Source organism: Halichoerus grypus, chromosome 3, assembly GCF_964656455.1.
Source record: "Halichoerus grypus chromosome 3, mHalGry1.hap1.1, whole genome shotgun sequence".
In the NCBI taxonomy this organism is placed as follows: Eukaryota; Metazoa; Chordata; class Mammalia; order Carnivora; family Phocidae; genus Halichoerus; species Halichoerus grypus.
Window position 1 is genome coordinate 103,100,269 of NC_135714.1, and position 11,969 is coordinate 103,112,237.

Genomic DNA, 11,969 nt, shown 5'->3' on the forward strand with positions numbered 1-11,969 from the left:
TACCAGTTAGGAAAGCTTCAAAGAAGAGCTTGATTTTCTTCTTAGTGAAAGGAAAAGGGATAGAAAGGTGAGGCAAGGAGGATCTTGAAGGTAGAGGAGTCCTCTTAGAAAAAGGAGAGAAAGTAAATTGGATTGTATATTTGCACCAAGTGGGATTTAAGCCAATATGCCTTAAAGCAGAATTTCCCCAAAGTTTTCTATATTTAAACATAGCTTCTACTATCACTTGATTTGTTTAAACTGCAGACCTTCTTTTTTACTAAATAGCTTATTTAAAAGGGAAATTAACAACCTAAACAGTAATATCTGTTTCATATACTGGTTATATTCTTCTTTTCCCATATACATAAAATAAATAAAATATTTGCCATGGAACCAATCTAAAGTAATATCTCATGCCATGCTGCTTTGCATGCACATGAAGTCAGACAGTCCTAGGCTGAGAAGAAGGCAGGATGGATCTTGTCGAATCTACAGTGTTGGGAAGCTCCTGAAGTATCCTAAGGAGACAGGAAATACAGGAGAGCAATGGGCAGTGAACCCCAAGGCCTGGAAGAAAGGGGGCAGAAATGAGGAAATGGCCCCTTGACATCTGGAATGGAGGTCTCTCTCACCCTGCCGCTTCTGTCTCATTCTGTTGATCAAAGCACCTCACGAAGTCAGCACGGTGTCAAGAAGTGAGGAAGTAGACTCCACTCCTTGATGGGATGAACTGTAAAGAATTTGTGGCCATTTTTAATCCACCTGGACTCATATAATCACAGGCTCAAAAACGCAAGAGTCATCAACATAATTCAAAAGAGGTGATATGAATCTGGAAAGTAATTTCATGTTTTTTTGGAGACATAATATGTTTGGGGCTGACTTTGACAGAATTAGGTCAGGTAGGAGAGGAATAGATCGACAGTTTTATTCTAACTCTCGCTCTTATTTTGGGATGCCGAGTCTCGTAAATCCTGTTTGACATAAATACACACACTCACGTAAACACACACCCTCCAGGTCTATAGGTCTATTGTAGGTTTCTTGCACTATCTTTGTTCCAGCAAACTAGAAAAGCATTTTTGTAATATGAATGGGAAGAACCAAATTAAAGGCCAACTTAATTTATTTTAACCTAAAGTAAACACAAAATGGCTTGTTTTTATATGACATCTTTCTGTGGGTGAAACACCCAATTCAAGCATTTAAAGAAAGAAATATTTATTTAAGGTAGAAGAATAGCTCCACTTCAGAGTGGAGATGGAGAAAGGATTTCTATTCCCCTTAATTCTTAACTAAGAGTAATATTGTAGTGTTTTGTTGAGCACTTCTAGAATATTATTATTACCTCCAAAGTAGAGAAGAGAATAATTTATACATTCTGTTGACCAATAGTTAAGAAGCAGTGGAAAGCTCACAAATCTTCCTAAAACAATGGGTTAACTGAACCTCATTTTTTTTTTTTTAACCTCATTGCTAGGGCTTGGAAATGATGCTTTTCCTGAAGTCTAAACATATCCGCGGCTCCCTCTCGAATATATAAATGTGTATGTTGCATACATAACATATATCATTTTGTGCCTGGTATTAAGCTCTTTTCACTCCATTTTGTACGGGGTCGGGTGGGGTTCTGCCAGGGGGGTGCAGGGTGCGGGGTGCGGGGGAGTGGGAGCGTGCAAGGCTGGAGGAGGAGAGCTTCCGGTTTTAATCTGTGGCTGCTTTCCTTCCTGTGCCTGCCTGCCTCACCCAGACCACTTCTCCCCTTGGCAGCGGCGGGGTTTTGCAGTTCCCAGCCCGTAGAGGCAGGCAGCCTCGCGACACCCCCTCAGGGACACAGCGCTGCTGCGGGTCCTGGCGGGGGGGGGGGGGGGTCTGGGTTCAGTCCGGGTTTACAGGCCCGCGGGGCCCTCCCCCACGGGTCGGCGACAGCAGCATGAGCCTGACCGGGCCTCGCCCTCAGAGTGGGGCATTTCAGCTGCTTGGCGCTCCTCCACGCGTCTACTCCAGGCTCTTGGCTTTGAGAAGTCCATCTCTTCTCTTTGTGCCTGTGGGAACCCGCTGCTTTCTTACTTGCTACCTCTGCGAGACCTCGGTGTCCCCTTTTTTGCCCTTCGTGTACCCTTTCCAATTCTTTCATACTTGGCTATATTAAATTCTCTCTGTTTTAAAGAACAGATCTGATTTCTGTTTTCTGATGGACCTTGACTGACACACATGATTTCTTGTTTGAAAAGAAATTCGAATTTTTATATTGGCTCCATTCGTAGTGAAGAAATTTTGTCAATAAAGTGACTGAAGGGTAACATAGGTGATAAAATAACAATATAACGGTCATCTTGATCATTTTAAGCACGGTCTTTGAAGTTCAGGATGTACCTCCCAGAAGGCTTTAAAGAATACAATCTTTAAGAAGTTTCAGGGTTTACCACAGTGGGAGTAGTTTAAGATTAAGGAGACTCTCTAATATGAAAACTACATAACATAATGCAGACTTCTCACCTCAAGATTTGGAAGCGCTCTGTAATAGGGACACTTAAATTAGTTAATCTGCACAATAATCTTGTGAATAGGATAGAAGGTAAATATCACATGCTTGTCAGCCAAAGATTGGGATTGGGATACCAAACAAGGTATACTTGTTTCAAGCTAATAGAGGGGAAAATCCAAATAAATCATTTCATACACATCTAAGTTAAGCAAGGGCATGTAGAAGAAAAATAAAACAATTGATTTCCGGTGGATTGCAGCTTCAGTTGGAATGTGTGAGACTAGGGACCATTTAAGTTGTTATGGTTCTGAGCAGAAGATGTAGCAACTCTGGGCTTCACTGGGCTCTGTGTTCCCTGTGGGGATTGTGTGCCAGGAATGATGGTCTTTTCAGACTTGTGACAGAATTTTTCTCAGTGACTGAGTGACTCTTAGTAGTAAATACAGTTAACGGAGCAAGTAGGCCAATCGTAGGTGTCAGCCCTGGGTGTTGCTGGCTTTAAAGGTGTTAAGAGGAACCTTAGGTTGGAGGAAGGTGTGGGGGGCAGTTGAAGAGTTTATTAAAAGGTACATAATAAATTTCATATAAATGTAATATCTGTGGGAGTATAAATTAAAAACTGATGACATCTCTTGTCCTGAATGAGGGATCTGAGTGGCTGGAAACAAGACTGGGAGAGGACTTGCCTGTTACTGTGCATTTGTATTTTTTGAATTTTATGCAAAGTTTATATATTACCTATTCAAAATTAAAAAAAAAAAACAAAAACAATTGTTTAATTCATATTTGTATTGCTCTCTACAGTTTCTGAATGGCTCCAACTTCCATAATTCTCTCTGCTCCTTACAAAAAGCCTGTGAGGTGAATATGGCAGGATTCTCCTCATCTTATGCAATGCAAATGTCTGACTTCCTCAGTATCATGCAACGTTTAAAGCTTAGGTTAAAAACAAGGGTTTCTTGCTCCAAATTGTTCTTCCATCATATTGCACTGCCTTAGATGTGCAAAGGATTACAAAACAGAGTGAATAGGAAAAGAAAATCTGCCTTTACGAACCAGAGTTTACAGGCCAATCTCTGGGCCACGTATCCCTCGATGCCTAGTGGAAAGACACTTACTGCAGCCACGGTAACCTACAGACCAGAAAGCAGACCAAAGCTCCACGCTACGTGAATTAAACCAATAATGTATTAAATAATGATATACCTCCTTTACTAGTTCAGGGCTGAGGACCTTATACACATTATTTGCTGTCTTAGCCAAAGTATTACAAATAGCTCTTCTCCCCATTTTTTGTAGTTGGGGAAATTGAGATACAGAAAAGTTACATCACCAACAGATGAGGTCAAAAAAATTGTAAGGCTAGGATTTGTCTTCAGTTCCTCCTTCCCAAAGGCTATTCTGTTTTCAAAGCACTGGGCTAGTTGTTTTAGTGGATGCATAGGTAAGTGACAGCACAACAGTCTTAAAAATAGAAGTGTGCAGGGTGCCTGGGTGGCTCAGTCGGTTGAGCGTCTGCCTTCCGCTCAGCTCAGATCCCAGGGTCCTGGGATCGAGTCCCACATCGGGCTCCCTGCTCAGCGGGGAGCCTGCCTCTCCCTCTCTCCTTGTTCCTCCCCCCCATTCATGCTCTCTCTCTCTGTCAAATAAATAAATAAAATCTTAAAAAAAAAAATAAAAGCGTGCATTGTGGAGAGTAGTGGATGGCAGAGCAGAGAGAAGACAAGTACTGTGAAAGCTGTGTGATGAACCCAAGTATGATAAAAGGAGTCTGAGCAAAATGCCATGGGGGTTAAAGATGAAGCAATCTCAGCCTCCTTTGGGTGAGTTGGACATGGCTTCATGAGAGAGCTAGGATGCGAAATAAGCATTGAAAAATGACTGAGAAATTGAAATATGGAGTGGACTTGGAGTCATGAAAAGGAGGAAAGTGACGCACTGCAGATGAAATGTGTGAATGTTTTCAGGCTGGCCAGTGCCTGAAACATAAATTATGTTAATAAAAAGAAAAATTTGTCTATTGGTTCCCCAAGATCAGGTCTCCAAGCAGCAGGAGTAATAGCTGAGATACTGGGGACCAAACCCCTTCGGGGGGAAAGAATACTAAATAAATAAACAAACAAATAATTTTTAAAATGTTGAATGACTGCATATAAGGCAACAAACAGAAAAGAAAGCATGAGAGCCCCTCTCCCCCAATTTTCTATCATTTTGTCTTGGATGATCTCTGAGTTATATTAGTATCTTATTGTGGTAATTATTTAGTGCTTGCTTGTGATAAAAACAAAACAAAACACGACAACCCTCAACACTATTAAGGCACATAGGAGCTCAAGGAGAATGGCAGAATCCAGAATTCCTGTCGCCAAATATCCACTTCCCTCAGGCTAGAGTAGTTTTCCAACTCTGCTCTCTAGATATGTTGGACCTTTGAAAAGTCTTCAGGGATTCCACAATGAAGATTTAAATTGCCTGGAAAACTCATCCTTTGATTTTTATCTGTTTTTTTTTTAATTTTTTTTTAATTGTAGTTCCAGATAAGATGTTATTGTTAGTAGTAATTGTATTTCTTTAGAAACCCAGCTAGACAACACATGTCATTGAAATACATTCTCAGGGTTGCAAGACTCAGAAATTCTGAGCCAGGCAGAGGGCATTCAAACGAGATGCAAAGGAAGGGAAATGAGGGAGGTCAGCAACAACACAGTGTAATGGAAAGAGCCCTGCGTAGGAAGGTGTGACAGTGGTTTCCACTATGATCCTACTAACAAGATGGGGGATTTGCCCTTATGTGGTGGGGTGACCTGAGCAGTGAAATCTGGCCTCTTGGGACTCCTTTCTCCTGATCTATACAGTGAAAGAATTGACAAAGATGACCCTCTCTTGTCCAGCTATTGCCAGTTAGGTACTGATTACTTTCTGGGATTAAAACACACTGTTACTTATTTATTTCTTTTATGCAGTTAGCTATTTTAGACAGTTAAAAATGTTACATTTCATGTGAATCTATAAACTGAGCTGAAGAATTCACTTTAATTTGTGATGGCTAGAATTGTCCAGCACAAAGTAAAGTGATTTCTCCAGTAATTCAATATAACCTGTATAAATTGCTTCTTTAATACGAATGTTACAATATATAAATACATACACAGGCTGGGTTTAAATTTATGGAATGTACAAAGTGTCTCTTAGCCAATTCTTTTATTTTGATCCTCTTAAAGGTCATTGTTGATTACAATAGGATGACCCACATGTTATGATGTGGCGACCTGTGTAGAGTTGCCCATCTATGTATTTGTCAAAATACAATTCGATAGAATCGCCCTACTATTCCATGAGAGAGCTTATGTATATGACCACGTAGTTGACTTCTTAGATGAAATCGCTATTGTTTATAGTTAGTCACTATAGGCAAAAAAAAAAAAAAAAAAAAGACAAAAAACTATTAACCAACTACGGATGGCCTTTTTCTCCCCAGTGTGGTAGGTTTGATTACTTTTCAGAATTCATCACATATATACATTATTGAGCACCTACAATTGCTTCAATATGTATTATTCACCTCTTGTGCCAGGTGCCATATTAGGCACTGTGGTTATGGCAGTGCAAAAAATAGACATGATCCTATATACCAATTTCTGACCATACCAGTGTTTGCAAATAGTCAAGAACAATTAAGTATAATCTATAAAGTGTAAGATGTTATTGGAGGTACGTAGGAAAAATACCTGACCCAGGTGTGGTAGGTAAATGGAGATTTTCTGGAGGAAGAGATGTATATAGTGAAAGGCTTGGTAGATGGAAAGGAGTGAGCCTTTTAAAGAGGTTAAGAGGTAAGAATAAGGGTAATCTAGATGTAAGGAACAGAATGTGTAAAGGGCCCGAGGTGAGAAAGCATGGTATGTTGAGGGAACTTGAAGACCTTAGAAGAGCTGGAATGTTGGGTTTGAAGGGATATGATGACAGATGAGGCCAGAGAAGTGAGCAGTACTCAGGTTATGGACACTATTGTAAATGATTTTAAGGAAGTTGGATTTTGTTCTACGAGTCATTAGAGTGATTGATGTGTTTAACCAGGGGGGATGATCAGATTTGTATTTGTCAAGTTCATTCAACCTTCAGTGTGGAAAATGCACTGTCAGAAACCAAGACTAGAGGCAGAGTGAGTTAGAAGACATGGTAGAAATCCAGGTGAGAAATTATGGTGGTCTTCACCAGGGTAATGGGAGAGAAATTGGACAAGAGGGGCCATATTCAAAAGTTTTGTAGTTGGTAGAATTAGCAGGGCTCAGTGTTTGATAGATTTTTTGGAATAAAAGAGAGGAACAATCCAGGGAAGATACTCTGGTTTCTGGCTTGGGAAGCTTGATAACTGGTACAACCTTTCAATGTGATGAGGAACAAAAAATAAGCAATAGATTTGGGTGAAGGGAGAAAATTTGATGAGTTTGTCTTAGAACATATTGTACCTTGGGTGCATATGGACCATTCAAACAGAAAAGTCTAGCAGGCTTTATGTGAGTATAAAGCACAGAAGAAAAGACTAGGATAGAGATCAGACAAAGATACACAAATCACCAGTCTAGCATCTGAAGCTATGGATTAGATGACCATTCAGGGAAAGTGTGTGGGCTGACAACAGAAGGCCAAGGCCAGCACACTGATTGAAGTCCACATTTTAAGAGCTGGGTTAAGACACAAGAGGAAATCCAGAAACAAAATGTCACAGAAGTTCAAGGTAAGAGGGCACTTGAAAGAGGAAAGAATGGTCAATAATGTTAGGTGATATAGAGAGGCCAAATGAGGAAAGGTTCAAGCAGTACCCATTGGATTTAGCAACCAGAAGGTCAGCAGTGTCTCCAGGGGGAACAGTTTCACTTGAGTGATGGGGATGGAAGCCAGGTCACATAGGGTTCAGAACTGAGTAGGGGCCATAGTTGTGGTGACAGCATGTGTAGAAAACCCTCTCAAGAAGTTTAACTGTTAGGGAGAGAAGAGAGATAGAGTGCTATTTGAAAGTGTGTATCAGATGGTAAAGAAGGCCTTAGGAGTCTTAAGCATAATTATATGCCCTTGCAAAGAAGCCAATAAAGAAGAGAATAGCCAGTGGCAGGAGATCCCTAAATAGGGGGGAAGGAGGGTACGAGATGGTGGTCAAAACATTAGCCTCTACCACGAAGAGGCAATCCCTCCAAGTAGCAGGAGGAAGGAGTGATGATGGTCCAGATGGTTGGGTAACAAGAGATAGTGTCATAAGAGCTTTCGAGACACAAAGATGAATATGCCAGGATCCCAGTCCTCTCTCGGTTTGAGGAGGGAGACAAAACATGCAAATAAATCCGTTATTAAGTAGAAAGTGATACATGACACAAATGACCTAGAAACAAAAGGCAATGAATGGTAGTTCAGAGATTGAAAAGGTTGTTTCTGATTTGGGATGGAGTAGAATCTCAAAGAGGAGCTAAAATCTAAGATATGTCTGGAAGAATGCAAGAAACTCAGAGGTGTAGACCATTACATAGCAAGAGAAGAGTTTAAGCAAAGGGGAAATGTCAATAAAGTGAAGGTGGTGTTTAGAGAACAATGAGTAGAGAACAATGAGTGAAAGGTAAGCTACATGGCATAGCAGTTGATAAATCTCAAAATGTAAGGTGGGAGCTCTGTTGAAGAAAGCCACTCACATCAGACCCAAGAGTTTGGAGTTGGACTTGTTTTCAGTGAGCGGTGGGAAGTTACAGAAGATATATTTATTTTAGTGTTTAAAAAGCAGAATATTGGAGCACCTGGGTGGTTCAGTCGTTAGGCATCTGCCTTCGGCTCAGGTCATGATCCCAGGGTCCTGGGATCGAGCCTCACATCGGGCTCCCCGCTCCGCAGGAAGCCTGCTTCTCCCTCTCCCACTCCCCCTGCTTGTGTTCCCGTTCTCGCTGTGTCTCTCTCTGTCAAATAAATAAATAAAATCTTTAAAAATAAAAAAATAAAAAGCAGAATATTTGGGAATCATATTAGAAAGGTATGACAGCATACTAAGAATAAAGACATGGAAAACATTGAATGCTAAAAGAGGTATATTAGGAATTTGAGAAATATTGATTAATGAATGAAGGGGTAATTGGGTGGATGAACAAGTAAGGGAATGCAGTTATTCGAACACTGGAATCAAGGGTGTGTTGTTTTGCACTTACCACTAAAATCATGTGAAGAGGCCGCCTTCTGCTCTATGTCTACTATTTATACCAAACATCAACGGTGTGCAGTCATTTCTTTAACAAGCTCGCCCACAATCCCCTTGTAGGTGAATTTAGTCGGCTAGTCCTAGGACTGGAAAATAAGCTTCTAGAAGTTTCAAAAGTACACTTGACAAAGTGTGAACTGCTTTTGTATTTGTATGTATAATAATCAAAACCTAATATTTGAAACTTCATTTTGACGAATGATTTAAATGAAGAATATGAAATTACTATGTTAGTTTTTGAGAAAGCTTAATTTATTTGCTAAATTTTACTGCCAAGTAAATTATGCAAGGAAGAATATTTACTCTTAAAACTTTAAAAATATTTTTCAATAGTGAGGGCTTGAAAAACCTTTTAAGAATGTATTATGAGTATTTCAGTTCAATTTTTTTAAAAACTTCCCTCTGCTTTTATAGAGAAAAAAAGAGCTAAAGTATTTTCAATGACATCATGGTGACTCAGATTTGCTGTGTGAAATACCCACTCTTTGATATTTCCGATTATAAAGAGTTTGCCGAGGGGCTGATTGATTTCTCTTTATCAATTGTTGAAAGTATTATACTTGTGGGATGACATGTAGAGGAAGCTTGTCATTAAGGTGGAGGTTTGAAGCCGCTAACTAAAATGCTTTTATATGACATCATAACTTGGCTTCCTCAGAATTACAGTTCTTAAAGATAAGTTAATAATTAACCCAAAAGCTATGTTTAATTATAAAACATAGTACCCCATAAGACATTAAGTAAATGCTTTAAAAATATTAGTCATAAACATTATAGTAAGAAAACAACAAAAATGCTTTAGAAGCTGCCTTAAGTATACTAAACTAAGGGCAAACCATGACAAATTTCAGTTAATAAAGAGAATTTTTATATTCATGTCAGCAATTGCAAACCGGAGTGGAATGTAATTTGCAACTTTACTATGCCATTTGCATTAGCAAATAGTAAAACAGGCCCTTTAAATACAGTTGTGTACTCTGGACAAGAGTACATGAATGCACAATACTGTGTTTTTGAGCACTTGACAGATATACCTAATAGACACTCACATTTAATCTCTGTATGTGTGTTTCCACACTTGAGGGTTTGTTTTTATTTTATTTTATTTTAATATATATGTATATATATATATATATATATATATATATATATATATATATTTTTTTTTTTTTTTTTGCTAAGCTCTTTAGCTTTAGGGTTTTTATTTAAGCTCTGTGAGTTATTTCTGGCTCATTAAGCAAGTTCCCAGGATTCTTATTTTAAGGCAGATTTTACAACTAAGATATTTTCATTTGTTTTCATAAACCTGTGAAATATACAGGAAAAACTGTTAAAAAATAGAACTCAGTATTGAGACATCTTAACTAAAAAAGTCGTAGAGATGCAAAGGTTTTCAGAAGGTAAGCTGTCAAACGGCATTCATTTTAAGTGCTAATGTCATTTTTATAAAAAAAAAGTAGTTAAAAAAAAAACAGAAAAAGAACGGGCATTCTCTATCAGTCTATCAGTTTTCATGATGTAACTTCCAGTGAGAATGTTTTTAGAAATGGGCTCTTTCTGAGGCATCTCTCTCATTCTTTTGAAACAATAGTTCCATCTAGTGGACATTGTACTAAGAAACAAACCTTGGATTCCAAATGTTAGGGTTTTTGTTTTGTTTTGTTTTGTTTTTCTTTTAACAAAATCAGCATTAGAAGAAAATCACTGGAATACTAGCAGAGATACTTTGTTTTAAATCTTAAATTCACAAGCAATGAACTAGAAACCAAATGATTACGTTCGAGAACAAACAACAATGTGTGCTTGTAAAGAAAACACTTTTCCTGTGTTTAAGAACACAAGAGAAATTCGGCAAAGACTGGGCTCATTTAATCCATGTAGAGGACCAAGCTCCATGGCACTGGAGTGGCTGAGATGAGTCTGGTACAAGTGTTTCCAAAAGTAAAAGCAATGGAGATCGTTCATTTATTCACTCATTTCAGCAACAGCACTTGCTGGGCTTCTGCTTCAGCTATGTGCTGGTCCTTTTCTAGCACCTGGGATACTGACCCGTGCTTTAGTCCCAGGGCATGAGGCGGGCTACCTACTAATATCACTGGCACTACAAACCACTGGGCATATAAAAACCTGACCTCTGAGAATGGCTTAATTTGCAACACATGAGCAAAATAGCCAATCTATTTAGATGTTTCATTCAAATATTAATCATCTGGACGTATTCCTAAATATTAACATGCTTGGATTTTTAAAATTGGTCTGGCAGGGACGCCTGGGTGGCTCAGTCGGTTAAGCATCTGCCTTCAGCTCAGGTCATGATCCAAGAGTCCCGGGATCCAGTCCCATGTCGGGCTCCCTGCTTGGCGGGGAGCCTGGTTCTCCCTCTGCCTGCCACTCCCCCTGCTTGTGCTCTCTCTCCCTTTTACAAATAAGTAAATAAAATCTTAAAAAAGTTTTTTTTTAAAGAGCTTTAAAAATAAATAAATAAATAAAATTGATCTGGCCGTGTTACTTCTAATTACATTGTCTCTAAAAACAGATTGAAGGCCTACACAGTAAACTTCTAAACACTTGGAATAAAGTAAGCCTGAAGTCTCAGTTCTTGTCATTGTTATCCTCCTGAACTTAAGACCTGACTCTTCTATGAATGGCTGTGTTAAGTAGAGCTATCACTAATTTTATTTCAAAAGACCAAAACGGTTGATTGAATCATTATTTACTCTTAGCTTGGTTTAAAATTAAAATGATGAAGGTCTGAGTAAATCTTTTAAAATGTGCAGATTGTGTGTCCAGGTGCAAGGCTCTGTGCATTCAGGCAGGGCATTTCTGGCTCTCATCTATCCCTTCTATGACTTGACTATGACTGGCTCAACCCAGAGCAGACAGAGCACCAAGGTAGTCTTAGGTTAAGTAGTATTTCTGTACCTCTTTTTTCACATTGGAACCAATCCCAGGGCCTCCTGATGTTATTCTCAATTTAGGCATGTGAGCTAGTAGCCTTCCTTGGATCCCCATATTATTTGTGTGGTGACAAAATGCCACTATGCAATTGTAAAACAGTGGTTCAGTGATTCGGTCCTTGGAAGTCTTCGATCTGGGTGTCAGAGGTTAATTATCCTTGCCCTTTCATCAGGATGGAAGGAGTCTTACCAACTGTCTTTGATACCACATAAGTACTTTTCAGTATATGAGCCTCAAAGTAATTCAGACAGACATAAATGGTCTTGAATCTCTAAAAATATATTCTCTAATGATCTTTCTCCATAG